Source organism: Pseudophryne corroboree, chromosome 3, assembly GCF_028390025.1.
Source record: "Pseudophryne corroboree isolate aPseCor3 chromosome 3, aPseCor3.hap2, whole genome shotgun sequence".
NCBI classification, from domain to species: Eukaryota; Metazoa; Chordata; class Amphibia; order Anura; family Myobatrachidae; genus Pseudophryne; species Pseudophryne corroboree.
This window is the reverse complement of record NC_086446.1, coordinates 144757737-144783278: the sequence shown is the minus strand read 5'-3', so window position 1 is coordinate 144783278 and position 25542 is coordinate 144757737. Positions and strand designations below refer to the sequence as shown.

Below are 25542 nucleotides of genomic sequence, written 5' to 3'. Positions count from 1 at the left end.
TAGTATCCTTATCTAGGGTATCCATCCCCTCAGATAAGGTATCCGTCCATGCCGCTACAGCACTACACACCCAGGCCGACGCAATTGCCGGTCTGAGTAAGGTACCTGAATGTGTATAAATGGACTTCAGGGTAATCTCCTGTTTGCGGTCAGCAGACTCTTTGAGGGTAGCCGTATACTGGGACGGGAGGGCTACCTTCTTGGATAAGCGTGTTAATGCTTTGTCCACCCTAGGGGAGGATTCCCATCGTAACCTATCCATTGATAGGAAAGGATACGCCATAAGAATCCTTTTGGAAATCTGCAGTCTTTTATCTGGAGATTCCCAAGCTTTTTCACATAACTCGTTCAGCTCGTGTGACCCCCTCAAAGGTTACCTCAGGCTTTTTTCCCTTGTACATATGTACCCTCTTGTCAGGGACAGGGGATTCCTCTCTGATGTGCAAAACATCTTTTATTGCCATAATCATATATCGAATGGATTTTGCCAATTTTGGCTGTAACTTTGCATCATCGTAATCGACACTGGAGTCAGAATCCGTGTCGGTATCTGTGTCAACAATCTGGGATAGTGGGCGCTTATGAGACCCTGACAGTCCCTGCAACATAGGATCAGGCATGGGTTGAGACCCTGACTGTCCCAAAGCTTCAGCCTTGTCTAATCTTTTGTGCAATGAGTTTACACTAGCATTTAAAACATTCCACATATCCATCCAATCAGCTGTCGGTGGAGACACCACATTCATTTGCTCCTGCTCCTCTCTAATATAGCCTTCTTCCTCAGACATGTCGACACACGTGTACCGACACACCACACACACAGGGAATGCTTTTTCTGAAGACAGTTTCCCCACAAGGCCCTTTGGAGAGACAGAGAGAGAGTATGCCAGCACACACCCCAGCGCTATATAACCCAGGAATACACAGTAACTTAATGTTTGCCCAGTAGTACTGCTGTATGTAATTTGCGCCGAATTATGTGCCCCCCCCCCCTCTTTTCAACTCTCTTGTCTACTATGGTATAAGCAGGGGAGAGTCCGGGGAGCTTCCTCTCAGCGGTGCTGTGAAGAAAAAATGGCGCTGGTGAGTGCTGAGGGAGAAGCCCCGCACCCTCGGCGGCGGGCTTCTGTCCCGCTTAAACTGTAAAATTGGTGGGGGCTCATACATATATATAGTGCCCAGCTGTATATGTGTTATATTTTTGCCAAAAAGAGGTTATATTGCTGCCCAGGTGCCCCCCCCCCCCCCCCTGCGCCCTGCACCCTGCAGTGACTGGAGTGTGTGAGCTGTATGGGAGCAATGGCGCACAGCTGCAGTGCTGTGCGTTACTTCAGTGAAGATCATGAAGTCTTCTGCCACCTCTGAAGTCTTCTTTTCTTCTCATACTCACCCGGCTTCTATCCTCCGGCTCTGCAAGGGGGACGGAGGCGCGGCTCTGGGACGGACGGCGATGGTGAGATCCTGCGTACCAATCCCTCTGGAGCTAATGGTGTCCAGTAGCCTAAGAAGCAGGACCTTGCAACTCAGAGTAGGGCTGCTTCTCTCCCCTCAGTCCCTCGATGAGGGAATCTGTTGCCAGCAGTGCTCCCTGAAAATTAAAAACCTAACAAAATACTTTGTCAGAAAGCTCAGGAGAGCTCCTGAAAGCATCCAGTCTCCACTGGGCACAGTATCAAACTGAGGTCTGGAGGAGGGGCATAGAGGGAGGAGCCAGTGTACACCAAGAACTAAAGTCTTTCTTAAAGTACCCATGTCTCCTGCGGAGCCTGTCTATCCCCATGGTCCTTACGGAGTCCCCAGCATCCTCTAGGACGTTAGAGAAAATAGGATTTTAATACCTACCGGTAAATCCTTTTCTCTTAGTCCGTAGAGGATGCTGGGCACCCGTCCCAGTGCGTACTGTGTCTGCAGTTATTAAATGGCCCTTAACTCCAGAATATTTATGTGGAGACAACTTTCCTGACTTGACCATCTTCCTTGGATGTTTTCCCCTGTGTGACTGCTCCCCAGCCTCGGAGGGTTGCATCCGTGGTCCCTAGGATCCAGTCCTGGATCCCGAACCATCGCCCCTCTAGGAGGTGAGAACTGTGCAGCCACCAATGGAGTGAGATTCTGGTCTTGGAAGACAGGATTATCCTCCGGTGCATGTGTAGGTGGGATCCGGACCACTTGTCCAACAGGTCCCACTGGAACACTCTGGCATGGAACCTGCCAAACTGAATGGCCTCGTAGGCCGCAACCATCTTTCCAAGCAACAGAATGCATTGATGGATTAACACTCTTGCTGGTTTTAGAATTTGTTTGACCAGACTCTGGATCTCCATAGCCTTTCCACTGGAAGAAAGCCTCTTCTGTGTCCAGTATGACTCCCAAAAACAACAACCGCGTCATTGGGACCAACTGCGATTTTGAATAGAACCTCACCCTGGGAGAACAATCTTCATGACCATGGTATCTCCTATGCAAAATAAGTATGATTTGGGATAGGGCTGGGGAGGGCCGCTGCTCAGGCACATCTCTGTCAAGTAAAGGAGATTCAACTGAGGCAGCACAAGGGAACTCACATCTGGGGACAACAACTGCAGGGAGAACACATATTTTCAGATGAACATGGGAGGGCAGAAGGCTGCCTAATACTGAAGCACCCCCAAACAACAAACCAAATGCAACAACTAGTGCAAGCATTCCTGGGGGAAGGCCTGCAGCAGATGGATTTGCATATGGTTGTGTCATCCAAGTAGTGGGTCAAAGTTGGCTTCAACCCTCGTCTGCATATGAAAAGAGAAAAGGGGCGTGCAGGGCATGGCGGCCTTTTGCGGCGCTTGGATGACCCCTAGTTCACATTAAACACCCCCACCCTCCTTCGGTGTGGGGCTCATGTTGGCAATGCCCCAGCCCCTGAAGCATTCAAGCTGATTTCTTGCAGCAGCTTGGCACTGTAACAGCTCCAGAGCTGCTCTGTAAGGCAAGTAAAAGGGTGTGGGCCCTGCAGCACTACCTGTAGTTCGCATTGTGCGTTGGAAGGCACAAAGTAAGCAGACAGGAGGAGAAGTCAGGATAGTGCACAAGGGTATAGAAGGGAGGGGCTCAAAAAAAAAGAAGTGGAAACAGACAGCAAACTAGGCTGGAGAGAGACCTGAGACAAAGAGATCTGAATTATATGAAAGCCGACCAGTGGAAACACAAATTATGCAGTCAAGTGTCCCACATTTGGGGAAATCGCAGGAGCAGCACACCCAGAGTGCAATGGGTGAGCCTTGCCCTGGGAGAAGCACCTTCCTGATCATAGTATCTCACCTGGCAGGTAAGTAGGAGTTGGGCTAGAGCTGGGGAGGGTCGCTGCTCGGGCACCCCCCTGTCAAGTGAAGGAGATCCAACTGAGGCAGCACAAGGGAACTCTCGAAAGAAGAACAAGGCTAGAGGAAGATCTGAGACAAAGAAATCTGACTTTTACCAGAGCTGACCAGAGGAAAGCACAAACACAGTCCCCCACTACCACAAATAATGCAGTCGAGTTTCCCACATTTGGGGAAATCACAGGGGTCAGCATACCCAGAATGCAATGAATGAACCTCACCCTGGGAGAAGAATCTTCATGACCATGGTATCTCCTATGCAAAATAAGTATGATTTGGGATAGGGCTGGGGAGGGCCGCTGCTCAGGCATATCTCTGTCAAGTAAAGGAGATTCAACTGAGGCAGCACAAGGGAACTCTCATCTGGGGACAACAACTGCTGGGAGAACACATATTTTCAGATGAACATGGGAGGGCAGAAGGCTGCCTAATACTAAAGCACCCCCAAACAACAAACCAAATGCAACAACTAGTACAAGCATTCCTGGGGGAAGGTTTGCAGAAGACGCATTTGCATACAGTGATGTCATCCAAGCAGTGGGCCAAAGTTGGCTGGAACCCTCATCTGCATATGAAAAGAGAAAAGGGGTATGCAGGGCATGGCGGCCTTTTGCGGCGCTTGGATGACCCTTAGTTCGCATTAAATACCCCCACCCTCCTTTGGTGTGGGGCTCATGTTGGCAATGCCCCTGCCCCTGAAGCATTCAAGCTGATTTCTTGCAGCAGCTTGGCACTGTAACAGCTCCAGAGCTGCTCTGTAAGGCAAGTAAAAGGGTGTGGGCCCTGCAGCACTACCTGTAGTTCGCATTGTGTGTTGGAAGGCACAAAGTAAGCAGACGGGAGAAGTCAGGATAGTGCGCAAGGGCATAGAAGGGAGCGGCTCAAGAAAAGAGAAGTGGAAACAGACAGCAAACTAGGCTGGAGAGAAACCTGAGAAAAAGAGATCTGAATTATACGAGAGCCGACCAGGGGAAACACAAATTATGCAGTCAAGTGTCCCACATTTGGGGAAATCGCAGGAGCAGCACACCCAGAGTGCAATGGGTGAGCCTTGCCCTGGGAGAAGCACATTCATGATCATAGTATCTCACCTGGCAGGTAAGTAGGAGTTGGGCTAGAGCTGGGGAGGGTCGCTGCTCAAGCACCCCCCTGTCAAGTGAAGGAGATCCAACTGAGGCAGCACAAAGGAACTCTCGAAAGAAGAATAAGGCTAGAGGAAGAAATGAGACAAAGAAATCTGACTTTTACCAGAGCTGACCAGAGGAAAGCACAAACACAGTTCCCCACTACCACAAATAATGCAGTCAAGTTTCCCACATTTGGGGAAATCACAGGGGTCAGCATACCTAGAATGCAATGAATGAACCTCACCCTGGGAGAACAATCTTCATGACCATGGTATCTCCTATGCAAAATAAGTATGATTTGGGATAGGGCTGGGGAGGGCCGCTGCTCAGGCACATCTCTGTCAAGTAAAGGAGATTCAACTGAGGCAGCACAAGGGAACTCTCATCTGGGGACAACAACTGCAGGGAGAACACATATTTTCAGATGAACATGGGAGGGCAGAAGGCTGCCTAATACTGAAGCACCCCCAAACAACAAACCAAATGCAACAACTAGTGCAAGCATTCCTGGGGGAAGGCCTGCAGCAGATTGATTTGCATATGGTTATGTCATCCAAGCAGTGGGTCAAAGTTGGCTTCAACCCTCGTCTGCATATGAAAAGAGAAAAGGGGCGTGCAGGGCATGGCGGCCTTTTGCGGCGCTTGGATGACCCCTAGTTCGTATTAAACACCTCCACCCTCCTTCGGTGTGGGGCTCATGTTGGCTATGCCCCAGCCCCTTAAGCATTCAAGCTGATTTCTTGCAGCAGCTGGGCACTGTAACAGCTCCAGAGCTGCTTTGTAAGGCAAGTAAAAGGGTGTGGGCCCTGCAGGACTACCTGTAGTTTGCATTGTGCATTGGAAGGCACAAAGTAAGCAGACGGGAGAAGTCAGGATAGTGCGCAAGGGCATAGAAGGGAGCGGCTCAAGAAAAGAGAAGTGGAAACAGACAGCAAACTAGGCTGGTGAGAGACCTGAGACAAAGAGATCTGAATTATACGAGAGCCGACCAAGGGAAACAAAAATTATGCAGTCAAGTTTCCCACATTTGGGTAAATCGCAGGAGCAGCACACCCAGAGTGCAATGGGTGAGCCTTGCCCTGGGAGAAGCACCTTCATGATCATAGTATCTCACCTGGCAGGTAAGTAGGAGTTGGGCTAGAGCTGGGGAGGGTCGCTGCTCGGGCACCCCCCTGTCAAGTGAAGGAGATCCAACTGAGGCAGCGCAAGGGAACGCTCGAAAGAAGAACAAGGCTAGAGGAAGATCTGAGACAAAGAAATCTGACTTTTACCAGAGCTGACCAGAGGAAAGCACAAACACAGTCCCCCACTACCACAAATAATGCAGTCGAGTTTCCCACATTTGGGGAAATCACAGGGGTCAGCATACATAGAATGCAATGAATGAACCTCACCCTGGGAGAACAATCTTCATGACCATGGTATCTCCTATGCAAAATAAGTATGATTTGGGATAGGGCTGGGGAGGGCCGCTGCTCAGGCACATCTCTGTCAAGTAAAGGAGATTCAACTGAGGCAGCACAAGGGAACTCTCATCTGGGGACAACAACTGCAGGGAGAACACATATTTTCAGATGAACATGGGAGGGCAGAAGGCTGCCTAATACTGAAGCACCCCCAAACAACAAACCAAATGCAACAACTAGTACAAGCATTCCTGGGGGAAGGCCTGCAGCAGATGGATTTGCATATGGTGATGTCATCCAAGCAGTGGGTCAAAGTTGGCTTCAACCCTCGTCTGCATATGAAAAGAGAAAAGGGGTGTGCAGGGCATGGCGGCCTTTTGCGGCGCTTGGATGACCCCTAGTTCGCATTAAACACCTCCACCCTCCTTCGGTGTGGGGCTCATGAGTGCTATGCCCCAGCCCCTTAAGCATTCAAGCTGATTTCTTGCAGCAGCTGGGCACTGTAACAGCTCCAGAGCTCCTCTGTAAGGCAAGTAAAAGGGTGTGGGCCCTGCAGCACTACCTGTAGTTCGCATTGTGCGTTGGAATGCACAAAGTAAGCAGACGGGAAAAGTCAGGATAGTGCGCAAGGGCATAGAAGGGAGCGGCTCAAGAAAAGAGAAGTGGAAACAGACAGCAAACTAGGCTGGAGAGAGACCTGAGACAAAGAGATCTGAATTATACGAGAGCCGACCAGGGGAAACACAAATTATGCAGTCAAGTGTCCCACATTTGGGGAAATCGCAGGAGCAACACACCCAGAGTGCAATGGGTAAGCCTTGCCCTGGGAGAAGCACCTTCATGATCATAGTATCTCACTTGGCAGGTAAGTAGGAGTTGGGCTAGAGCTGGGGAGGGTCGCTGCTTGGGCACCCCCCTGTCAAGTGAAGGAGATCCAACTGAGACAGCACAAGAGAACTCTCAAAAGAAGAACAAGGCTAGAGGAAGATCTGAGGCAAAGAAATCTGACTTTTACCAGAGCTGACCAGAGAAAAGCACAAACACAGTCCCCCACTACCACAAATAATGCAGTCGAGTTTCCCACATTTGGGGAAATCACAGGGGTCAGCATACCCAGAATGCAATGAATGAACCTCACCCTGGGAGAACAATCTTCATGACCATGGTATCTATTATGCAAAATAAGTATGATTTGGGATAGGGCTGGGGAGGGCCGCTGCTCAGGCATATCTCTGTCAAGTAAAGGAGATTCAACTGAGGCAGCACAAGGGAACTCTCATCTGGGGACAACAACTGCAGGGAGAACACATATTTTCAGATGAACATGGGAGGGCAGAAGGCTGCGTAATACTGAAGCACCCCCAAACAACAAACCAAATGCAACAACTAGTGCAAGCATTCCTGGGGGAGGGCCTGCAGCAGATGGATTTGCATATGGTGATGTCATCCAAGCAGTGGGTCAAAGTTGGCTTCAACCCTCGTCTGCATATGAAAAGAGAAAAGGGGCGTGCCGGGCATGGCGGCCTTTTGCGGCGCTTGGATGACCCCTAGTTCGCATTAAACACCTCCACCCTCCTTCGGTGTGGGGCTCATGTTGGCTATGCCCCAGCCCCTTATGCATTCAAGCTGATTTCTTGCAGCAGCTGGGCACTGTAACAGCTCCAGAGCTGCTTTGTAAGGCAAGTAAAAGGGTGTGGGCCCTGCAGCACTACCTGTAGTTTGCATTGTGCATTGGAAGGCACAAAGTAAGCAGACGGGAGAAGTCAGGATAGTGCGCAAGGGCATAGAAGGGAGCGGCTCAAGAAAAGAGAAGTGGAAACAGACAGCAAACTAGGCTGGTGAGAGACCTGAGACAAAGAGATCTGAATTATACGAGAGCCGACCAAGGGAAACAAAAATTATGCAGTCAAGTTTCCCACATTTGGGTAAATCGCAGGAGCAGCACACCCAGAGTGCAATGGGTGAGCCTTGCCCTGGGAGAAGCACCTTCATGATCATAGTATCTCACCTGGCAGGTAAGTAGGAGTTGGGCTAGAGCTGGGGAGGGTCGCTGCTCGGGCACCCCCCTGTCAAGTGAAGGAGATCCAACTGAGGCAGCGCAAGGGAACGCTCGAAAGAAGAACAAGGCTAGAGGAAGATCTGAGACAAAGAAATCTGACTTTTACCAGAGCTGACCAGAGGAAAGCACAAACACAGTCCCCCACTACCACAAATAATGCAGTCGAGTTTCCCACATTTGGGGAAATCACAGGGGTCAGCATACATAGAATGCAATGAATGAACCTCACCCTGGGAGAACAATCTTCATGACCATGGTATCTCCTATGCAAAATAAGTATGATTTGGGATAGGGCTGGGGAGGGCCGCTGCTCAGGCACATCTCTGTCAAGTAAAGGAGATTCAACTGAGGCAGCACAAGGGAACTCTCATCTGGGGACAACAACTGCAGGGAGAACACATATTTTCAGATGAACATGGGAGGGCAGAAGGCTGCCTAATACTGAAGCACCCCCAAACAACAAACCAAATGCAACAACTAGTACAAGCATTCCTGGGGGAAGGCCTGCAGCAGATGGATTTGCATATGGTGATGTCATCCAAGCAGTGGGTCAAAGTTGGCTTCAACCCTCGTCTGCATATGAAAAGAGAAAAGGGGTGTGCAGGGCATGGCGGCCTTTTGCGGCGCTTGGATGACCCCTAGTTCGCATTAAACACCTCCACCCTCCTTCGGTGTGGGGCTCATGAGTGCTATGCCCCAGCCCCTTAAGCATTCAAGCTGATTTCTTGCAGCAGCTGGGCACTGTAACAGCTCCAGAGCTCCTCTGTAAGGCAAGTAAAAGGGTGTGGGCCCTGCAGCACTACCTGTAGTTCGCATTGTGCGTTGGAATGCACAAAGTAAGCAGACGGGAAAAGTCAGGATAGTGCGCAAGGGCATAGAAGGGAGCGGCTCAAGAAAAGAGAAGTGGAAACAGACAGCAAACTAGGCTGGAGAGAGACCTGAGACAAAGAGATCTGAATTATACGAGAGCCGACCAGGGGAAACACAAATTATGCAGTCAAGTGTCCCACATTTGGGGAAATCGCAGGAGCAACACACCCAGAGTGCAATGGGTAAGCCTTGCCCTGGGAGAAGCACCTTCATGATCATAGTATCTCACTTGGCAGGTAAGTAGGAGTTGGGCTAGAGCTGGGGAGGGTCGCTGCTCGGGCACCCCCCTGTCAAGTGAAGGAGATCCAACTGAGACAGCACAAGAGAACTCTCAAAAGAAGAACAAGGCTAGAGGAAGATCTGAGGCAAAGAAATCTGACTTTTACCAGAGCTGACCAGAGAAAAGCACAAACACAGTCCCCCACTACCACAAATAATGCAGTCGAGTTTCCCACATTTGGGGAAATCACAGGGGTCAGCATACCCAGAATGCAATGAATGAACCTCACCCTGGGAGAACAATCTTCATGACCATGGTATCTATTATGCAAAATAAGTATGATTTGGGATAGGGCTGGGGAGGGCCGCTGCTCAGGCATATCTCTGTCAAGTAAAGGAGATTCAACTGAGGCAGCACAAGGGAACTCTCATCTGGGGACAACAACTGCAGGGAGAACACATATTTTCAGATGAACATGGGAGGGCAGAAGGCTGCGTAATACTGAAGCACCCCCAAACAACAAACCAAATGCAACAACTAGTGCAAGCATTCCTGGGGGAGGGCCTGCAGCAGATGGATTTGCATATGGTGATGTCATCCAAGCAGTGGGTCAAAGTTGGCTTCAACCCTCGTCTGCATATGAAAAGAGAAAAGGGGCGTGCCGGGCATGGCGGCCTTTTGCGGCGCTTGGATGACCCCTAGTTCGCATTAAACACCTCCACCCTCCTTCGGTGTGGGGCTCATGTTGGCTATGCCCCAGCCCCTTATGCATTCAAGCTGATTTCTTGCAGCAGCTGGGCACTGTAACAGCTCCAGAGCTGCTTTGTAAGGCAAGTAAAAGGGTGTGGGCCCTGCAGCACTACCTGTAGTTTGCATTGTGCATTGGAAGGCACAAAGTAAGCAGACGGGAGACGTCAGGATAGTGCGCAAGGGCATAGAAGGGAGCGGCTCAAGAAAAGAGAAGTGGAAACAGACAGCAAACTAGGCTGGAGAGAGACCTGAGACAAAGAGATCTGAATTATACGAGAGCCGACCAAGGGAAACAAAAATTATGCAGTCAAGTTTCCCACATTTGGGGAAATCGCAGGAGCAGCACACCCAGAGTGCAATGGGTGAGCTTTGCCCTGGGAGAAGCACCTTCATGATCATAGTATCTCACCTGGCAGGTAAGTAGGAGTTGGGCTAGAGCTGGGGAGGGTCACTGCTCGGGCACCCCCCTGTCAAGTGAAGGAGATCCAACTGAGGCAGCGCAAGGGAACTCTCGAAAGAAGAACAAGGCTAGAGGAAGATCTGAGACAAAGAAATCTGACTTTTACCAGAGCTGACCAGAGGAAAGCACAAACACAGTCCCCCACTACCACAAATAATGCAGTCGAGTTTCCCACATTTGGGGAAATCACAGGGGTCAGCATACCCAGAATGCAATGAATGAACCTCACCCTGGGAGAACAATCTTCATGACCATGGTATCTCCTATGCAAAATAAGTATGATTTGGGATAGGGCTGGGGAGGGCCGCTGCTCAGGCACATCTCTGTCAAGTAAAGGAGATTCAACTGAGGCAGCACAAGGGAACTCTCATCTGGGGACAACAACTGCAGGGAGAACACATATTTTCAGATGAACATGGGAGGGCAGAAGGCTGCCTAATACTGAAGCACCCCCAAACAACAAACCAAATGCAACAACTAGTGCAAGCATTCCTGGGGGAAGGCCTGCAGCAGATGGATTTGCATATGGTTCTGTCATCCAAGCAGTGGGTCAAAGTTGGCTTCAACCCTCGTCTGCATATGAAAAGAGAAAAGGGGCGTGCAGGGCATGGCGGCCTTTTGCGGCGCTTGGATGACCCCTAGTTCGCATTAAACACCTCCACCCTCCTTCGGTGTGGGGCTCATGTTGGCTATGCCCCAGCCCCTTAAGCATTCAAGCTGATTTCTTGCAGCAGCTGGGCACTGTAACAGCTCCAGAGCTGCTCTGTAAGGCAAGTAAAAGGGTGTGGGCCCTGCAGCACTACCTGTAGTTCGCATTGTGCGTTGGAATGCACAAAGTAAGCAGACGGGAGAAGTCAGGATAGTGCGCAAGGGCATAGAAGGGAGCGGCTCAAGAAAAGAGAAGTGGAAACAGACAGCAAACTAGGCTGGAGAGAGACCTGAGACAAAGAGATCTGAATTATACGAGAGCCGACCAGGGGAAACACAAATTATGCAGTCAAGTGTCCCACATTTGGGGAAATCGCAGGAGCAACACACCCAGAGTGCAATGGGTAAGCCTTGCCCTGGGAGAAGCACCTTCATGATCATAGTATCTCACTTGGCAGGTAAGTAGGAGTTGGGCTAGAGCTGGGGAGGGTCGCTGCTCGGGCACCCCCCTGTCAAGTGAAGGAGATCCAACTGAGACAGCACAAGAGAACTCTCAAAAGAAGAACAAGGCTAGAGGAAGATCTGAGGCAAAGAAATCTGACTTTTACCAGAGCTGACCAGAGAAAAGCACAAACACAGTCCCCCACTACCACAAATAATGCAGTCGAGTTTCCCACATTTGGGGAAATCACAGGGGTCAGCATACCCAGAATGCAATGAATGAACCTCACCCTGGGAGAACAATCTTCATGACCATGGTATCTATTATGCAAAATAAGTATGATTTGGGATAGGGCTGGGGAGGGCCGCTGCTCAGGCACATCTCTGTCAAGTAAAGGAGATTCAACTGAGGCAGCACAAGGGAACTCTCATCTGGGGACAACAACTGCAGGGAGAACACATATTTTCAGATGAACATGGGAGGGCAGAAGGCTGCGTAATACTGAAGCACCCCCAAACAACAAACCAAATGCAACAACTAGTGCAAGCATTCCTGGGGGAGGGCCTGCAGCAGATGGATTTGCATATGGTGATGTCATCCAAGCAGTGGGTCAAAGTTGGCTTCAACCCTCGTCTGCATATGAAAAGAGAAAAGGGGCGTGCAGGGCATGGCGGCCTTTTGCGGCGCTTGGATGACCCCTAGTTCGCATTAAACACCTCCACCCTCCTTCGGTGTGGGGCTCATGTTGGCTATGCCCCAGCCCCTTAAGCATTCAAGCTGATTTCTTACAGCAGCTGGGCACTGTAACAGCTCCAGAGCTGCTTTGTAAGGCAAGTAAAAGGGTGTGGGCCCTGCAGCACTACCTGTAGTTTGCATTGTGCATTGGAAGGCACAAAGTAAGCAGACGGGAGACGTCAGGATAGTGCGCAAGGGCATAGAAGGGAGCGGCTCAAGAAAAGAGAAGTGGAAACAGACAGCAAACTAGGCTGGAGAGAGACCTGAGACAAAGAGATCTGAATTATACGAGAGCCGACCAAGGGAAACAAAAATTATGCAGTCAAGTTTCCCACATTTGGGGAAATCGCAGGAGCAGCACACCCAGAGTGCAATGGGTGAGCTTTGCCCTGGGAGAAGCACCTTCATGATCATAGTATCTCACCTGGCAGGTAAGTAGGAGTTGGGCTAGAGCTGGGGAGGGTCACTGCTCAGGCACCCCCCTGTCAAGTGAAGGAGATCCAACTGAGGCAGCGCAAGGGAACTCTCGAAAGAAGAACAAGGCTAGAGGAAGATCTGAGACAAAGAAATCTGACTTTTACCAGAGCTGACCAGAGGAAAGCACAAACACAGTCCCCCACTACCACAAATAATGCAGTCGAGTTTCCCACATTTGGGGAAATCACAGGGGTCAGCATACCCAGAATGCAATGAATGAACCTCACCCTGGGAGAACAATCTTCATGACCATGGTATCTCCTATGCAAAATAAGTATGATTTGGGATAGGGCTGGGGAGGGCCGCTGCTCAGGCACATCTCTGTCAAGTAAAGGAGATTCAACTGAGGCAGCACAAGGGAACTCTCATCTGGGGACAACAACTGCAGGGAGAACACATATTTTCAGATGAACATGGGAGGGCAGAAGGCTGCCTAATACTGAAGCACCCCCAAACAACAAACCAAATGCAACAACTAGTGCAAGCATTCCTGGGGGAAGGCCTGCAGCAGATGGATTTGCATATGGTTCTGTCATCCAAGCAGTGGGTCAAAGTTGGCTTCAACCCTCGTCTGCATATGAAAAGAGAAAAGGGGCGTGCAGGGCATGGCGGCCTTTTGCGGCGCTTGGATGACCCCTAGTTCGCATTAAACACCTCCACCCTCCTTCGGTGTGGGGCTCATGTTGGCTATGCCCCAGCCCCTTAAGCATTCAAGCTGATTTCTTGCAGCAGCTGGGCACTGTAACAGCTCCAGAGCTGCTCTGTAAGGCAAGTAAAAGGGTGTGGGCCCTGCAGCACTACCTGTAGTTCGCATTGTGCGTTGGAATGCACAAAGTAAGCAGACGGGAGAAGTCAGGATAGTGCGCAAGGGCATAGAAGGGAGCGGCTCAAGAAAAGAGAAGTGGAAACAGACAGCAAACTAGGCTGGAGAGAGACCTGAGACAAAGAGATCTGAATTATACGAGAGCCGACCAGGGGAAACACAAATTATGCAGTCAAGTGTCCCACATTTGGGGAAATCGCAGGAGCAACACACCCAGAGTGCAATGGGTAAGCCTTGCCCTGGGAGAAGCACCTTCATGATCATAGTATCTCACTTGGCAGGTAAGTAGGAGTTGGGCTAGAGCTGGGGAGGGTCGCTGCTCGGGCACCCCCCTGTCAAGTGAAGGAGATCCAACTGAGACAGCACAAGAGAACTCTCAAAAGAAGAACAAGGCTAGAGGAAGATCTGAGGCAAAGAAATCTGACTTTTACCAGAGCTGACCAGAGAAAAGCACAAACACAGTCCCCCACTACCACAAATAATGCAGTCGAGTTTCCCACATTTGGGGAAATCACAGGGGTCAGCATACCCAGAATGCAATGAATGAACCTCACCCTGGGAGAACAATCTTCATGACCATGGTATCTATTATGCAAAATAAGTATGATTTGGGATAGGGCTGGGGAGGGCCGCTGCTCAGGCACATCTCTGTCAAGTAAAGGAGATTCAACTGAGGCAGCACAAGGGAACTCTCATCTGGGGACAACAACTGCAGGGAGAACACATATTTTCAGATGAACATGGGAGGGCAGAAGGCTGCGTAATACTGAAGCACCCCCAAACAACAAACCAAATGCAACAACTAGTGCAAGCATTCCTGGGGGAGGGCCTGCAGCAGATGGATTTGCATATGGTGATGTCATCCAAGCAGTGGGTCAAAGTTGGCTTCAACCCTCGTCTGCATATGAAAAGAGAAAAGGGGCGTGCAGGGCATGGCGGCCTTTTGCGGCGCTTGGATGACCCCTAGTTCGCATTAAACACCTCCACCCTCCTTCGGTGTGGGGCTCATGTTGGCTATGCCCCAGCCCCTTAAGCATTCAAGCTGATTTCTTGCAGCAGCTGGGCACTGTAACAGCTCCAGAGCTGCTTTGTAAGGCAAGTAAAAGGGTGTGGGCCCTGCAGCACTACCTGTAGTTTGCATTGTGCATTGGAAGGCACAAAGTAAGCAGACGGGAGACGTCAGGATAGTGCGCAAGGGCATAGAAGGGAGCGGCTCAAGAAAAGAGAAGTGGAAACAGACAGCAAACTAGGCTGGAGAGAGACCTGAGACAAAGAGATCTGAATTATACGAGAGCCGACCAAGGGAAACAAAAATTATGCAGTCAAGTTTCCCACATTTGGGGAAATCGCAGGAGCAGCACACCCAGAGTGCAATGGGTGAGCTTTGCCCTGGGAGAAGCACCTTCATGATCATAGTATCTCACCTGGCAGGTAAGTAGGAGTTGGGCTAGAGCTGGGGAGGGTCACTGCTCGGGCACCCCCCTGTCAAGTGAAGGAGATCCAACTGAGGCAGCGCAAGGGAACTCTCGAAAGAAGAACAAGGCTAGAGGAAGATCTGAGACAAAGAAATCTGACTTTTACCAGAGCTGACCAGAGGAAAGCACAAACACAGTCCCCCACTACCACAAATAATGCAGTCGAGTTTCCCACATTTGGGGAAATCACAGGGGTCAGCATACCCAGAATGCAATGAATGAACCTCACCCTGGGAGAACAATCTTCATGACCATGGTATCTCCTATGCAAAATAAGTATGATTTGGGATAGGGCTGGGGAGGGCCGCTGCTCAGGCACATCTCTGTCAAGTAAAGGAGATTCAACTGAGGCAGCACAAGGGAACTCTCATCTGGGGACAACAACTGCAGGGAGAACACATATTTTCAGATGAACATGGGAGGGCAGAAGGCTGCCTAATACTGAAGCACCCCCAAACAACAAACCAAATGCAACAACTAGTGCAAGCATTCCTGGGGGAAGGCCTGCAGCAGATGGATTTGCATATGGTTCTGTCATCCAAGCAGTGGGTCAAAGTTGGCTTCAACCCTCGTCTGCATATGAAAAGAGAAAAGGGGCGTGCAGGGCATGGCGGCCTTTTGCGGCGCTTGGATGACCCCTAGTTCGCATTAAACACCTCCACCCTCCTTCGGTGTGGGGCTCATGTTGGCTATGCCCCAGCCCCTTAAGCATTCAAGCTGATTTCTTGCAGCAGCTGGGCACTGTAACAGCTCCAGAGCTGCTCTGTAAGGCAAGTAAAAGGGTGTGGGCCCTGCAGCACTACCTGTAGTTCGCATTGTGCGTTGGAATGCACAAAGTAAGCAGACGGGAGAAGTCAGGATAGTGCGCAAGGGCATAGAAGGGAGCGGCTCAAGAAAAGAGAAGTGGAAACAGACAGCAAACTAGGCTGGAGAGAGACCTGAGACAAAGAGATCTGAATTATACGAGAGCCGACCAGGGGAAACACAAATTATGCAGTCAAGTGTCCCACATTTGGGGAAATCGCAGGAGCAACACACCCAGAGAGCAATGGGTGAGCCTTGCCCTGGGAGAAGCACCTTCATGATCATAGTATTTAACCTGGCAGGTAAGTAGGAGTTGGGCTAGAACTGGGGAGGGTCGCTGCTCGGGCACCCCCCTGTCAAGTGAAGGAGATCCAACTGAGACAGCACAAGAGAACTCTCAAAAGAAGAACAAGGCTAGAGGAATATCTGAGACAAAGAAATCTGACTTTTACCAGAGCTGACCAGAGGAAAGCACAAACACAGTCCCCCACTACCACAAATAATGCAGTCGAGTTTCCCACATTTGGGGAAATCACAGGGGTCAGCATACCCAGAATGCAATGAATGAACCTCACCCTGGGAGAACAATCTTCATGACCATGGTATCTCCTATGCAAAATAAGTATGATTTGGGATAGGGCTGGGGAGGGCCGCTGCTCAGGCACATCTCTGTCAAGTAAAGGAGATTCAACTGAGGCAGCACAAGGGAACTCTCATCTGGGGACAACAACTGCAGGGAGAACACATATTTTCAGATGAACATGGGAGGGCAGAAGGCTGCCTAATACTGAAGCACCCCCAAACAACAAACCAAATGCAACAACTAGTACAAGCATTCCTGGGGGAAGGTCTGCAGAAGACGCATTTGCATACAGTGATGTCATCCAAGCAGTGGGCCAAAGTTGGCTGGAACCCTCATCTGCATATGAAAAGAGAAAAGGGGTATGCAGGGCATGGCGGCCTTTTGCGGCGCTTGGATGACCCTTAGTTCGCATTAAACACCCCCACCCTCCTTCGGTGTGGGGCTCATGTTGGCTATGCCCCAGCCCCTTAAGCATTCAAGCTGATTTCTTGCAGCAGCTGGGCACTGTAACAGCTCCAGAGCTGCTTTGTAAGGCAAGTAAAAGGGTGTGGGCCCTGCAGCACTACCTGTAGTTTGCATTGTGCATTGGAAGGCACAAAGTAAGCAGACGGGAAAAGTCAGGATAATGCGCAAGGGCATAGAAGGGAGCGGCTCAAGAAAAGAGAAGTGGAAACAGACAGCAAACTAGGCTGGAGAGAGACCTGAGACAAAGAGATCTGAATTATACAAGAGTCGACCAAGGGAAACAAAAATTATGCAGTCATGTTTCCCACATTTGGGGAAATCGCAGGAGCAGCACACCCAGAGTGCAATGGGTGAGCCTTGCCCTGGGAGAAGCACCTTCATGATCATAGTATCTCACCTGGCATGTAAGTAGGAGTTGGGCTAGAGCTGGGGAGGGTCGCTGCTCGGGCACCCCCATGTCAAGTGAAGGAGATCCAACTGAGGCAGCGCAAGGGAACTCTCGAAAGAAGAACAAGGCTAGAGGAAGATCTGAGACAAAGAAATCTGACTTTTACCAGAGCTGACCAGAGGAAAGCACAAACACAGTCCCCCACTACCACAAATAATGCAGTCGAGTTTCCCACATTTGGGGAAATCACAGGGGTCAGCATACCCAGAATGCAATGAATGAACCTCACCCTGGGAGAACAATCTTCATGACCATGGTATCTCCTATGCAAAATAAGTATGATTTGGGATAGGGCTGGGGAGGGCCGCTGCTCAGGAACATCTCTGTCAAGTAAAGGAGATTCAACTGAGGCAGCACAAGGGAACTCTCATCTGGGGACAACAACTGCAGGGAGAACACATATTTTCAGATGAACATGGGAGGGCAGAAGGCTGCCTAATACTGAAGCACCCCCAAACAACAAACCAAATGCAACAACTAGTACAAGCATTCCTGGGGGAAGGCCTGCAGCAGATGGATTTGCATATGGTGATGTCATCCAAGCAGTGGGTCAAAGTTGGCTTCAACCCTCGTCTGCATATGAAAAGAGAAAAGGGGTGTGCAGGGCATGGCGGCCTTTTGCGGCGCTTGGATGACCCCTAGTTCGCATTAAACACCTCCACCCTCCTTCGGTGTGGTGCTCATGAGTGCTATGCCCCAGCCCCTTAAGCATTCAAGCTGATTTCTTGCAGCAGCTTGGGCACTGTAACAGCTCCAGAGCTCCTCTGTAAGGCAAGTAAAAGGGTGTGGGCCCTGCAGCACTACCTGTAGTTCGCATTGTGCGTTGGAATGCACAAAGTAAGCAGACGGGAAAAGTCAGGATAGTGCGCAAGGGCATAGAAGGGAGCGGCTCAAGAAAAGAGAAGTGGAAACAGAGAGCAAACTAGGCTGGAGAGAGACCTGAGACAAAGAGATCTGAATTATCTCAGAGCCGACCAGGGGAAACACAAATTATGCAGTCAAGTGTCCCACATTTGGGGAAATCGCAGGAGCAACACACCCAGAGTGCAATGGGTTAGCCTTGCCCTGGGAGAAGCACCTTCATGATCATAGTATCTCACTTGGCAGGTAAGTAGGAGTTGGGCTAGAGCTGGGGAGGGTCGCTGCTCGGGCACCCCCCTGTCAAGTGAAGGAGATCCAACTGAGACAGCACAAGAGAACTCTCAAAAGAAGAACAAGGCTAGAGGAAGATCTGAGGCAAAGAAATCTGACTTTTACCAGAGCTGACCAGAGAAAAGCACAAACACAGTCCCCCACTACCACAAATAATGCAGTCGAGTTTCCCACATTTGGGGAAATCACAGGGGTCAGCATACCCAGAATGCAATGAATGAACCTCACCCTGGGAGAACAATCTTCATGACCATGGTATCTCCTATGCAAAATAAGTATGATTTGGGATAGGGCTGGGGAGGGCCGCTGCTCAGGCACATCTCTGTCAAGTAAAGGAGATTCAACTGAGGCAGCACAAGGGAACTCTCATCTGGGGACAACAACTGCAGGGAGAACACATATTTTCAGATGAACATGGGAGGGCAGAAGGCTGCCTAATACTGAAGCACCCCCAAACAACAAACCAAATGCAACAACTAGTACAAGCATTCCTGGGGGAAGGCCTGCAGCAGATGGATTTGCATATGGTGATGTCATCCAAGCAGTGGGCCAAAGTTGGCTGGAACCCTCATCTGCACATGAAAAGAGAAAAGGGGTATGCAGGGCATGGCGGCCTTTTGCATTGTGCGTTGGAATGCACAAAGTAAGCAGACGAGAGAAGTCAGGATAGTGCGCAAGGGCATAGAAGGGAGCGGCTCAAGAAAAGAGAAGTGGAAACAGACAGCAAACTAGGCTGGAGAGAGACCTGAGACAAAGAGATCTGAATTATACGAGAGCCGACCAAGTTCAATCCCACCCAGGAACGTAATTGACCTTGTTATCAGATTTTGGTGATCTTTAAGTAGACAAGTCAAAATTTCAAACCCCCTCTTATGGTGTAGGGTACCTGGCCTTCTCTGATGTAATCAGAGTTAGATTTGATTCAGTGATTTTATAAAAACAGCTAGGAAGCACAATTTAGCAGTGGGTTGCAGAGAAAAAGAAATATGCTGGCAAAAAAATCCAATTGAGTGATTAAACAGCTCTTCATTTTCTGGCTTTATTTTTATGCTAACAAATTTGTTCTCCTGAAAAGTGTCCACAAAGCCAAGTCTCTGATTAACACCTTTGTAAGGATGGTTTTTCACCTATTACTAAATTAAACTTGCTTCATTGGAAAGGCAGCAAGATGCATCCTCATTTCAATGTCTACTGAAATAATACGGGTTGACACCAGGAAACATTAACGCCACTGCATCCTTGCTGCTTTCTCATGTGGAAGTCTGTTTAATGTGAAAACAAGGTGATATCTAATTAGCACACAGGTAAGGAATTAAGAAAATCTTTATTTAAGGGTGAAGATGTTGCTAACAAAATCGTTGCCCCAATGCATCATTGAAATTCAAGCTGAAAAGATGATTTTAATATATCACTTGTACATTTTGTATTGCTCTTCTGGTGACAATGTAGTTTGTTTTTGTCAATTACCATTTTAATAATAGGGTAAAGAAAATTAAGTGGATTTTTGAAAGAAAACAATACTGTCAATATACTATTAAAACAAATTAAAATGGTAAAAGTTATTGTACTTTAAGTAAAAATAAAAGAACCAAAATATCAATCCCAGTTTTGGATTACTTTAATTAACAAAAAAAAAATGCATATAGCAAAGGATAGTTTCAATCTGCCTACCTCTGGGTTATGGGCCCAGCATGCTTCCATTGCAGTACTCTGCTGCACATGTAAGTGCAAGAGAACCTGAAGCACTCACTCATCATGGAAAAGTACCAATGTGTTTCTTCGTTGGTTGGTGGAAGAAACATCTTACAAAAACTCTCCAGATTATTGACTTTTTAAAGTTTTTCTAGGAAACGTTCTAGATCAGGCCTGGCCAACCTGTGGCTCTCCAGCTGTTGTAAAACTACAAGTCCCATCATGCTTTGCCACAGTTTTGCTATTAGGGAAAGTTAAAACTGTGGCAGGGCATGCTGGGATGTGTAGTTTCACAACATCTGGAGAGCCACAGGTTGGCCAGGCCTGTTCTAGATAAATGCTTATTAGCCTTTGTCAGTATGTACTTTTTGCAAAGTGTCTCTGTGGCGCAATCGGTTAGTGTGTTCGGCTATTAACCAAAAGGTTGGTGGTTCAATCCCACCCAGGGACGTAATTGACCTTTTGATCAGATTTTGGTGATCTTTAAGTAGACAAGTCAAAATTTCAAACCCCCTGTTATGGTGTAGGGTACCTGGCCTTCTCTGATGTAATCAGAGTTAGATTTGATTCAGTGATTTTATAAAAACAGCTAGGAAGCACAATTTAGCAGTGGGTTGCAGAGAAAAAGAAATATGCTGGCAAAAAAATCCAATTGAGTGACTAATAGAGATGAGCGGGTTCGGTTCCTCGGAATCCGAACCCGCCCGAACTTCAGCTTTTTTTACACGGATCCGAGCGACTCGGATCTTCCCGCCTTGCTCGGTTAACCCGAGCGCGCCCGAACGTCATCATGACGCTGTCGGATTCTCGCGAGGCTCGGATTCTATCGCGAGACTCGGATTCTATATAAGGAGCCGCGCGTCGCCGCCATTTTCACACGTGCATTTAGATTGATAGGGAGAGGACGTGGCTGGCGTCCTCTCCATTTAGATTAGAAGAGAGAGAGTGAGATTGAGACAGAGACACTTGATTTACTGGAGCTTAGGAGTACTAGAGAGTGCAGAGTTTACTAGTGACTGACCACTGACCAGTGACCACCAGTGCAGTTTTATTTAATATAATCCGTTCTCTGCCTGAAAAAAACGATACACAGTGACTCAGTCACATACCATATCTGTGCTCAGCCCAGTGTGCTGCATCATCTATGTATAATATCTGACTGTGCTCACACAGCTTAATTGTGGGGGAGACTGGGGAGCAGTTATAGGTTATAGCAGGAGCCAGGAGTACATACATATTATTAAAATTAAACAGTGCACACTTTTGCTGCAGGCAGGAGTGCCACTGCCAGTGTGACTGACCAGTGACCTGACCACACTGACCACCAGTATAGTATACTATATTGTGATTGCCTGAAAAAGTTAAACACTCGTCGTGTGACTTGTGTGGTGTTTTTTTATTCTATAAAAAACTCATTCTGCTGACAGACAGTGTCCAGCAGGTCCGTCATTATATAATATATACCTGTCCGGCTGCAGTAGTGATATATATATATTTTTTATATCATTATTTATCATCCAGTCGCAGCAGACACAGTACGGTAGTTCACGGCTGTAGCTACCTCTGTGTCGGCACTCGGCAGTCCATCCATAATTGTATACCACCTACCCGTGGTTTTTTTTTTCTTCTTTATACATACTACATCTCATTATCATCCAGTCTATATTAGCAGCAGACACAGTACAGTACGGTAGTCCACGGCTGTAGCTACCTCTGTGTCGGCACTCGGCAGTCCATCCATAATTGTATACCACCTACCCGTGGTTTTTTTTTCTTTCTTCTTTATACATACTACATCTCATTATCAACCAGTCTATATTAGCAGCAGACACAGTACAGTACGGTAGTCCACGGCTGTAGCTACCTCTGTGTCGGCACTCGGCAGTCCGTCCATAATTGTATACCACCTACCCGTGGTTTTTTTTTCTTTCTTCTTTATACATACTACATCTCATTATCAACCAGTCTATATTAGCAGCAGACACAGTACAGTACAGTAGTCCACGGCTGTAGCTACCTCTGTGTCGGCACTCGGCAGTCCATCCATAATTGTATACCACCTACCCGTGGTTTTTTTTTTCTTCTTTATACATACTACATCTCATTATCATCCAGTCTATATTAGCAGCAGACACAGTACAGTACGGTATTCCACGGCTGTAGCTACCTCTGTGTCGGCACTCGGCAGTCCATCCATAATTGTATACCACCTACCCGTGGTTTTTTTTTCTTTCTTCTTTATACATACTACATCTCATTATCAACCAGTCTATATTAGCAGCAGACACAGTACAGTACGGTAGTCCACGGCTGTAGCTACCTCTGTGTCGGCACTCGGCAGTCCGTCCATAATTGTATACCACCTACCCGTGGTTTTTTTTTCTTTCTTCTTTATACATACTACATCTCATTATCATCCAGTCTATATTAGCAGCAGACACAGTACAGTACGGTAGTCCACGGCTGTAGCTACCTCTGTGTCGGAACTCGGCAGTCCGTCCATAATTGTATACCACCTACCCGTGGTTTTTTTTTCTTTCTTCTTTATACATACTACATCTCATTATCAACCAGTCTATATTAGCAGCAGACACAGTACAGTACGGTAGTCCACGGCTGTAGCTACCTCTGTGTCGGCACTCGGCAGTCCATCCATAATTGTATACCACCTACCCGTGGTTTTTTTTTCTTTCTTCTTTATACATACTACATCTCATTATCAACCAGTCTATATTAGCAGCAGACACAGTACAGTACGGTAGTCCACGGCTGTAGCTACCTCTGTGTCGGCACTCGGCAGTCCATCCATAATTGTATACTAGTATCCATCCATCTCCATTGTTTACCTGAGGTGCCTTTTAGTTGTGCCTATTAAAATATGGAGAACAAAAATGTTGAGGTTCCAAAATTAGGGAAAGATCAAGATCCACTTCCACCTCGTGCTGAAGCTGCTGCCACTAGTCATGGCCGAGACGATGAAATGCCAGCAACGTCGTCTGCCAAGGCCGATGCCCAATGTCATAGTACAGAGCATGTCAAATCCAAAACACCAAATATCAGTAAAAAAAGGACTCCAAAACCTAAAATAAAATTGTCGGAGGAGAAGCGTAAACTTGCCAATATGCCATTTACCACACGGAGTGGCAAGGAACGGCTGAGGCCCTGGCCTATGTTCATGGCTAGTGGTTCAGCTTCACATGAGGATGGAAGCACTCAGCCTCTCGCTAGAAAACTGAAAAGACTCAAGCTGGCAAAAGCACCGCAAAGAACTGTGCGTTCTTCGAAATCCCAAATCCACAAGGAGAGTCCAATTGTGTCGGTTGCGATGCCTGACCTTCCCAACACTGGACGTGAAGATCATGCGCCTTCCACCATTTGCACGCCCCCTGCAAGTGCTGGAAGGAGCACCCGCAGTCCAGCTCCTGATAGTCAGATTGAAGATGTCAGTGTTGAAGTACACCAGGATGAGGAGGATATGGGTGTTGCTGGCGCTGGGGAGGAAATTGACAAGGAGGATTCTGATGGTGAGGTGGTTTGTTTAAGTCAGGCACCCGGGGAGACACCTGTTGTCCGTGGGAGGAATATGGCCGTTGACATGCCTGGTGAAAATACCCAAAAAATCAGCTCTTCGGTGTGGAAGTATTTCACCAGAAATGCGGACAACATTTGTCAAGCCGTGTGTTCCCTTTGTCAAGCTGTAATAAGTAGGGGTAAGGACGTTAACCACCTCGGAACATCCTCCCTTATACGTCACCTGCAGCGCATTCATAATAAGTCAGTGACAAGTTCAAAAACTTTGGCCGACAGCGGAACCAGTCCACTGACCAGTAAATCCCTTCCTCTTGTAACCAAGCTCACGCAAACCACCCCACCAACTCCCTCAGTGTCAATTTCCTCCTTCCCCAGGAATGCCAATAGTCCTGCAGGCCATGTCACTGGCAATTCTGACGAGTCCTCTCCTGCCTGGGATTCCTCCGATGCATCCTTGCGTGTAACGCCTACTGCTGCTGGCGCTGCTGTTGTTGCTGCTGGGAGTCGATGGTCATCCCAGAGGGGAAGTTGTAAGCCCACTTGTACTACTTCCAGTAAGCAATTGACTGTCCAACAGTTCTTTGCGAGGAAGATGAAATATCACAGCAGTCATCCTGCTGCAAAGCGGATAACTGAGGCCTTGACAACTATGTTGGTGTTAGACGTGCGTCCGGTATCCGCCGTTAGTTCACAGGGAACTAGACAATTTATTGAGGCAGTGTGCCCCCGTTACCAAATACCATCTAGGTTCCACTTCTCTAGGCAGGCGATACCGAGAATGTACACGGACGTCAGAAAAAGACTCACCAGTGTCCTAAAAAATGCAGTTGTACCCAATGTCCACTTAACCACGGACATGTGGACAAGTGGAGCAGGGCAGGGTCAGGACTATATGACTGTGACAGCCCACTGGGTAGATGTATGGACTCCCGCCGCAAGAACAGCAGCGGCGGCACCAGTAGCAGCATCTCGCAAACGCCAACTCTTTCCTAGGCAGGCTACGCTTTGTATCACCGCTTTCCAGAATACGCACACAGCTGAAAACCTCTTACGGCAACTGAGGAAGATCATCGCGGAATGGCTTACCCCAATTGGACTCTCCTGTGGATTTGTGGCATCGGACAACGCCAGCAATATTGTGTGTGCATTAAATATGGGCAAATTCCAGCACGTCCCATGTTTTGCACATACCTTGAATTTGGTGGTGCAGAATTTTTTAAAAAACGACAGGGGCGTGCAAGAGATGCTGTCGGTGGCCAGAAGAATTGCGGGACACTTTCGGCGTATAGGCACCACGTACAGAAGACTGGAGCACCACCAAAAACTACTGAACCTGCCCTGCCATCATCTGAAGCAAGAAGTGGTAACGAGGTGGAATTCAACCCTCTATATGCTTCAGAGGTTGGAGGAGCAGCAAAAGGCCATTCAAGCCTATACAATTGAGCACGATATAGGAGGTGGAATGCACCTGTCTCAAGTGCAGTGGAGAATGATTTCAACGTTGTGCAAGGTTCTGATGCCCTTTGAACTTGCCACACGTGAAGTCAGTTCAGACACTGCCAGCCTGAGTCAGGTCATTCCCCTCATCAGGCTTTTGCAGAAGAAGCTGGAGACATTGAAGGAGGAGCTAACACGGAGCGATTCCGCTAGGCATGTGGGACTTGTGGATGGAGCCCTTAATTCGCTTAACAAGGATTCACGGGTGGTCAATCTGTTGAAATCAGAGCACTACATTTTGGCCACCGTGCTCGATCCTAGATTTAAAACCTACCTTGGATCTCTCTTTCCGGCAGACACAAGTCTGCTGGGGTTGAAAGACCTGCTGGTGAGAAAATTGTCAAGTCAAGCGGAACGCGACCTGTCAACATCTCCTCCTTCACATTCTCCCGCAACTGGGGGTGCGAGGAAAAGGCTCAGAATTCCGAGCCCACCCGCTGGCGGTGATGCAGGGCAGTCTGGAGCGACTGCTGATGCTGACATCTGGTCCGGACTGAAGGACCTGACAACGATTACGGACAT

The 25542-nt window shown here is 48.9% G+C and overlaps 27 non-coding genes and 1 pseudogene across 27 annotated transcripts; all 28 read right to left on the bottom strand.

The window, feature by feature from the left end:
* Positions 1-3149: 3149 nt before the first annotated feature.
* LOC134899350 (U1 spliceosomal RNA) lies at positions 3150-3312 on the bottom strand. The gene has a single exon (XR_010173029.1). It is a non-coding gene; the product is annotated as a U1 spliceosomal RNA (small nuclear RNA).
* A 152-nt stretch (positions 3313-3464) lies between these two features.
* Positions 3465-3628, bottom strand: LOC134898839 (U1 spliceosomal RNA). Its single transcript, XR_010172529.1, has one exon. It is a non-coding gene; the product is annotated as a U1 spliceosomal RNA (small nuclear RNA).
* A 671-nt stretch (positions 3629-4299) lies between these two features.
* Positions 4300-4462, bottom strand: LOC134899370 (U1 spliceosomal RNA). Its single transcript, XR_010173047.1, has one exon. It is a non-coding gene; the product is annotated as a U1 spliceosomal RNA (small nuclear RNA).
* Positions 4463-4614: 152 nt separating this feature from the next.
* LOC134899007 (U1 spliceosomal RNA) lies at positions 4615-4778 on the bottom strand. The gene has a single exon (XR_010172694.1). It is a non-coding gene; the product is annotated as a U1 spliceosomal RNA (small nuclear RNA).
* Positions 4779-5449: 671 nt separating this feature from the next.
* Positions 5450-5612, bottom strand: LOC134899223 (U1 spliceosomal RNA). The gene has a single exon (XR_010172904.1). It is a non-coding gene; the product is annotated as a U1 spliceosomal RNA (small nuclear RNA).
* A 152-nt stretch (positions 5613-5764) lies between these two features.
* LOC134898885 (U1 spliceosomal RNA) lies at positions 5765-5928 on the bottom strand. The gene has a single exon (XR_010172573.1). It is a non-coding gene; the product is annotated as a U1 spliceosomal RNA (small nuclear RNA).
* Positions 5929-6599: 671 nt separating this feature from the next.
* LOC134899517 (U1 spliceosomal RNA) lies at positions 6600-6762 on the bottom strand. Its single transcript, XR_010173188.1, has one exon. It is a non-coding gene; the product is annotated as a U1 spliceosomal RNA (small nuclear RNA).
* Positions 6763-6914: 152 nt separating this feature from the next.
* On the bottom strand, positions 6915-7078 carry LOC134899083 (U1 spliceosomal RNA). The gene has a single exon (XR_010172768.1). It is a non-coding gene; the product is annotated as a U1 spliceosomal RNA (small nuclear RNA).
* Positions 7079-7749: 671 nt separating this feature from the next.
* Positions 7750-7912, bottom strand: LOC134899222 (U1 spliceosomal RNA). The gene has a single exon (XR_010172903.1). It is a non-coding gene; the product is annotated as a U1 spliceosomal RNA (small nuclear RNA).
* Positions 7913-8064: 152 nt separating this feature from the next.
* Positions 8065-8228, bottom strand: LOC134898884 (U1 spliceosomal RNA). Its single transcript, XR_010172572.1, has one exon. It is a non-coding gene; the product is annotated as a U1 spliceosomal RNA (small nuclear RNA).
* A 671-nt stretch (positions 8229-8899) lies between these two features.
* LOC134899516 (U1 spliceosomal RNA) lies at positions 8900-9062 on the bottom strand. The gene has a single exon (XR_010173187.1). It is a non-coding gene; the product is annotated as a U1 spliceosomal RNA (small nuclear RNA).
* A 152-nt stretch (positions 9063-9214) lies between these two features.
* LOC134899082 (U1 spliceosomal RNA) lies at positions 9215-9378 on the bottom strand. Its single transcript, XR_010172767.1, has one exon. It is a non-coding gene; the product is annotated as a U1 spliceosomal RNA (small nuclear RNA).
* Positions 9379-10049: 671 nt separating this feature from the next.
* On the bottom strand, positions 10050-10212 carry LOC134899248 (U1 spliceosomal RNA). The gene has a single exon (XR_010172929.1). It is a non-coding gene; the product is annotated as a U1 spliceosomal RNA (small nuclear RNA).
* A 152-nt stretch (positions 10213-10364) lies between these two features.
* Positions 10365-10528, bottom strand: LOC134898760 (U1 spliceosomal RNA). The gene has a single exon (XR_010172450.1). It is a non-coding gene; the product is annotated as a U1 spliceosomal RNA (small nuclear RNA).
* A 671-nt stretch (positions 10529-11199) lies between these two features.
* On the bottom strand, positions 11200-11362 carry LOC134899514 (U1 spliceosomal RNA). Its single transcript, XR_010173185.1, has one exon. It is a non-coding gene; the product is annotated as a U1 spliceosomal RNA (small nuclear RNA).
* Positions 11363-11514: 152 nt separating this feature from the next.
* On the bottom strand, positions 11515-11678 carry LOC134899081 (U1 spliceosomal RNA). Its single transcript, XR_010172766.1, has one exon. It is a non-coding gene; the product is annotated as a U1 spliceosomal RNA (small nuclear RNA).
* A 671-nt stretch (positions 11679-12349) lies between these two features.
* Positions 12350-12512, bottom strand: LOC134899247 (U1 spliceosomal RNA). Its single transcript, XR_010172928.1, has one exon. It is a non-coding gene; the product is annotated as a U1 spliceosomal RNA (small nuclear RNA).
* Positions 12513-12664: 152 nt separating this feature from the next.
* Positions 12665-12828, bottom strand: LOC134898759 (U1 spliceosomal RNA). The gene has a single exon (XR_010172449.1). It is a non-coding gene; the product is annotated as a U1 spliceosomal RNA (small nuclear RNA).
* Positions 12829-13499: 671 nt separating this feature from the next.
* On the bottom strand, positions 13500-13662 carry LOC134899512 (U1 spliceosomal RNA). The gene has a single exon (XR_010173184.1). It is a non-coding gene; the product is annotated as a U1 spliceosomal RNA (small nuclear RNA).
* Positions 13663-13814: 152 nt separating this feature from the next.
* LOC134899080 (U1 spliceosomal RNA) lies at positions 13815-13978 on the bottom strand. Its single transcript, XR_010172765.1, has one exon. It is a non-coding gene; the product is annotated as a U1 spliceosomal RNA (small nuclear RNA).
* Positions 13979-14649: 671 nt separating this feature from the next.
* On the bottom strand, positions 14650-14812 carry LOC134899246 (U1 spliceosomal RNA). Its single transcript, XR_010172927.1, has one exon. It is a non-coding gene; the product is annotated as a U1 spliceosomal RNA (small nuclear RNA).
* A 152-nt stretch (positions 14813-14964) lies between these two features.
* On the bottom strand, positions 14965-15128 carry LOC134898758 (U1 spliceosomal RNA). The gene has a single exon (XR_010172448.1). It is a non-coding gene; the product is annotated as a U1 spliceosomal RNA (small nuclear RNA).
* Positions 15129-15799: 671 nt separating this feature from the next.
* Positions 15800-15962, bottom strand: LOC134899648 (U1 spliceosomal RNA). Its single transcript, XR_010173299.1, has one exon. It is a non-coding gene; the product is annotated as a U1 spliceosomal RNA (small nuclear RNA).
* Positions 15963-16114: 152 nt separating this feature from the next.
* Positions 16115-16278, bottom strand: LOC134898757 (U1 spliceosomal RNA). Its single transcript, XR_010172447.1, has one exon. It is a non-coding gene; the product is annotated as a U1 spliceosomal RNA (small nuclear RNA).
* A 671-nt stretch (positions 16279-16949) lies between these two features.
* LOC134899463 (U1 spliceosomal RNA) lies at positions 16950-17112 on the bottom strand. The gene has a single exon (XR_010173140.1). It is a non-coding gene; the product is annotated as a U1 spliceosomal RNA (small nuclear RNA).
* Positions 17113-17264: 152 nt separating this feature from the next.
* On the bottom strand, positions 17265-17428 carry LOC134898756 (U1 spliceosomal RNA). Its single transcript, XR_010172446.1, has one exon. It is a non-coding gene; the product is annotated as a U1 spliceosomal RNA (small nuclear RNA).
* A 693-nt stretch (positions 17429-18121) lies between these two features.
* Positions 18122-18263, bottom strand: LOC134899635 (U1 spliceosomal RNA; annotated as a pseudogene).
* Positions 18264-18415: 152 nt separating this feature from the next.
* Positions 18416-18579, bottom strand: LOC134898794 (U1 spliceosomal RNA). Its single transcript, XR_010172485.1, has one exon. It is a non-coding gene; the product is annotated as a U1 spliceosomal RNA (small nuclear RNA).
* Between the last annotated feature and the right edge of the window lie 6963 nt (positions 18580-25542).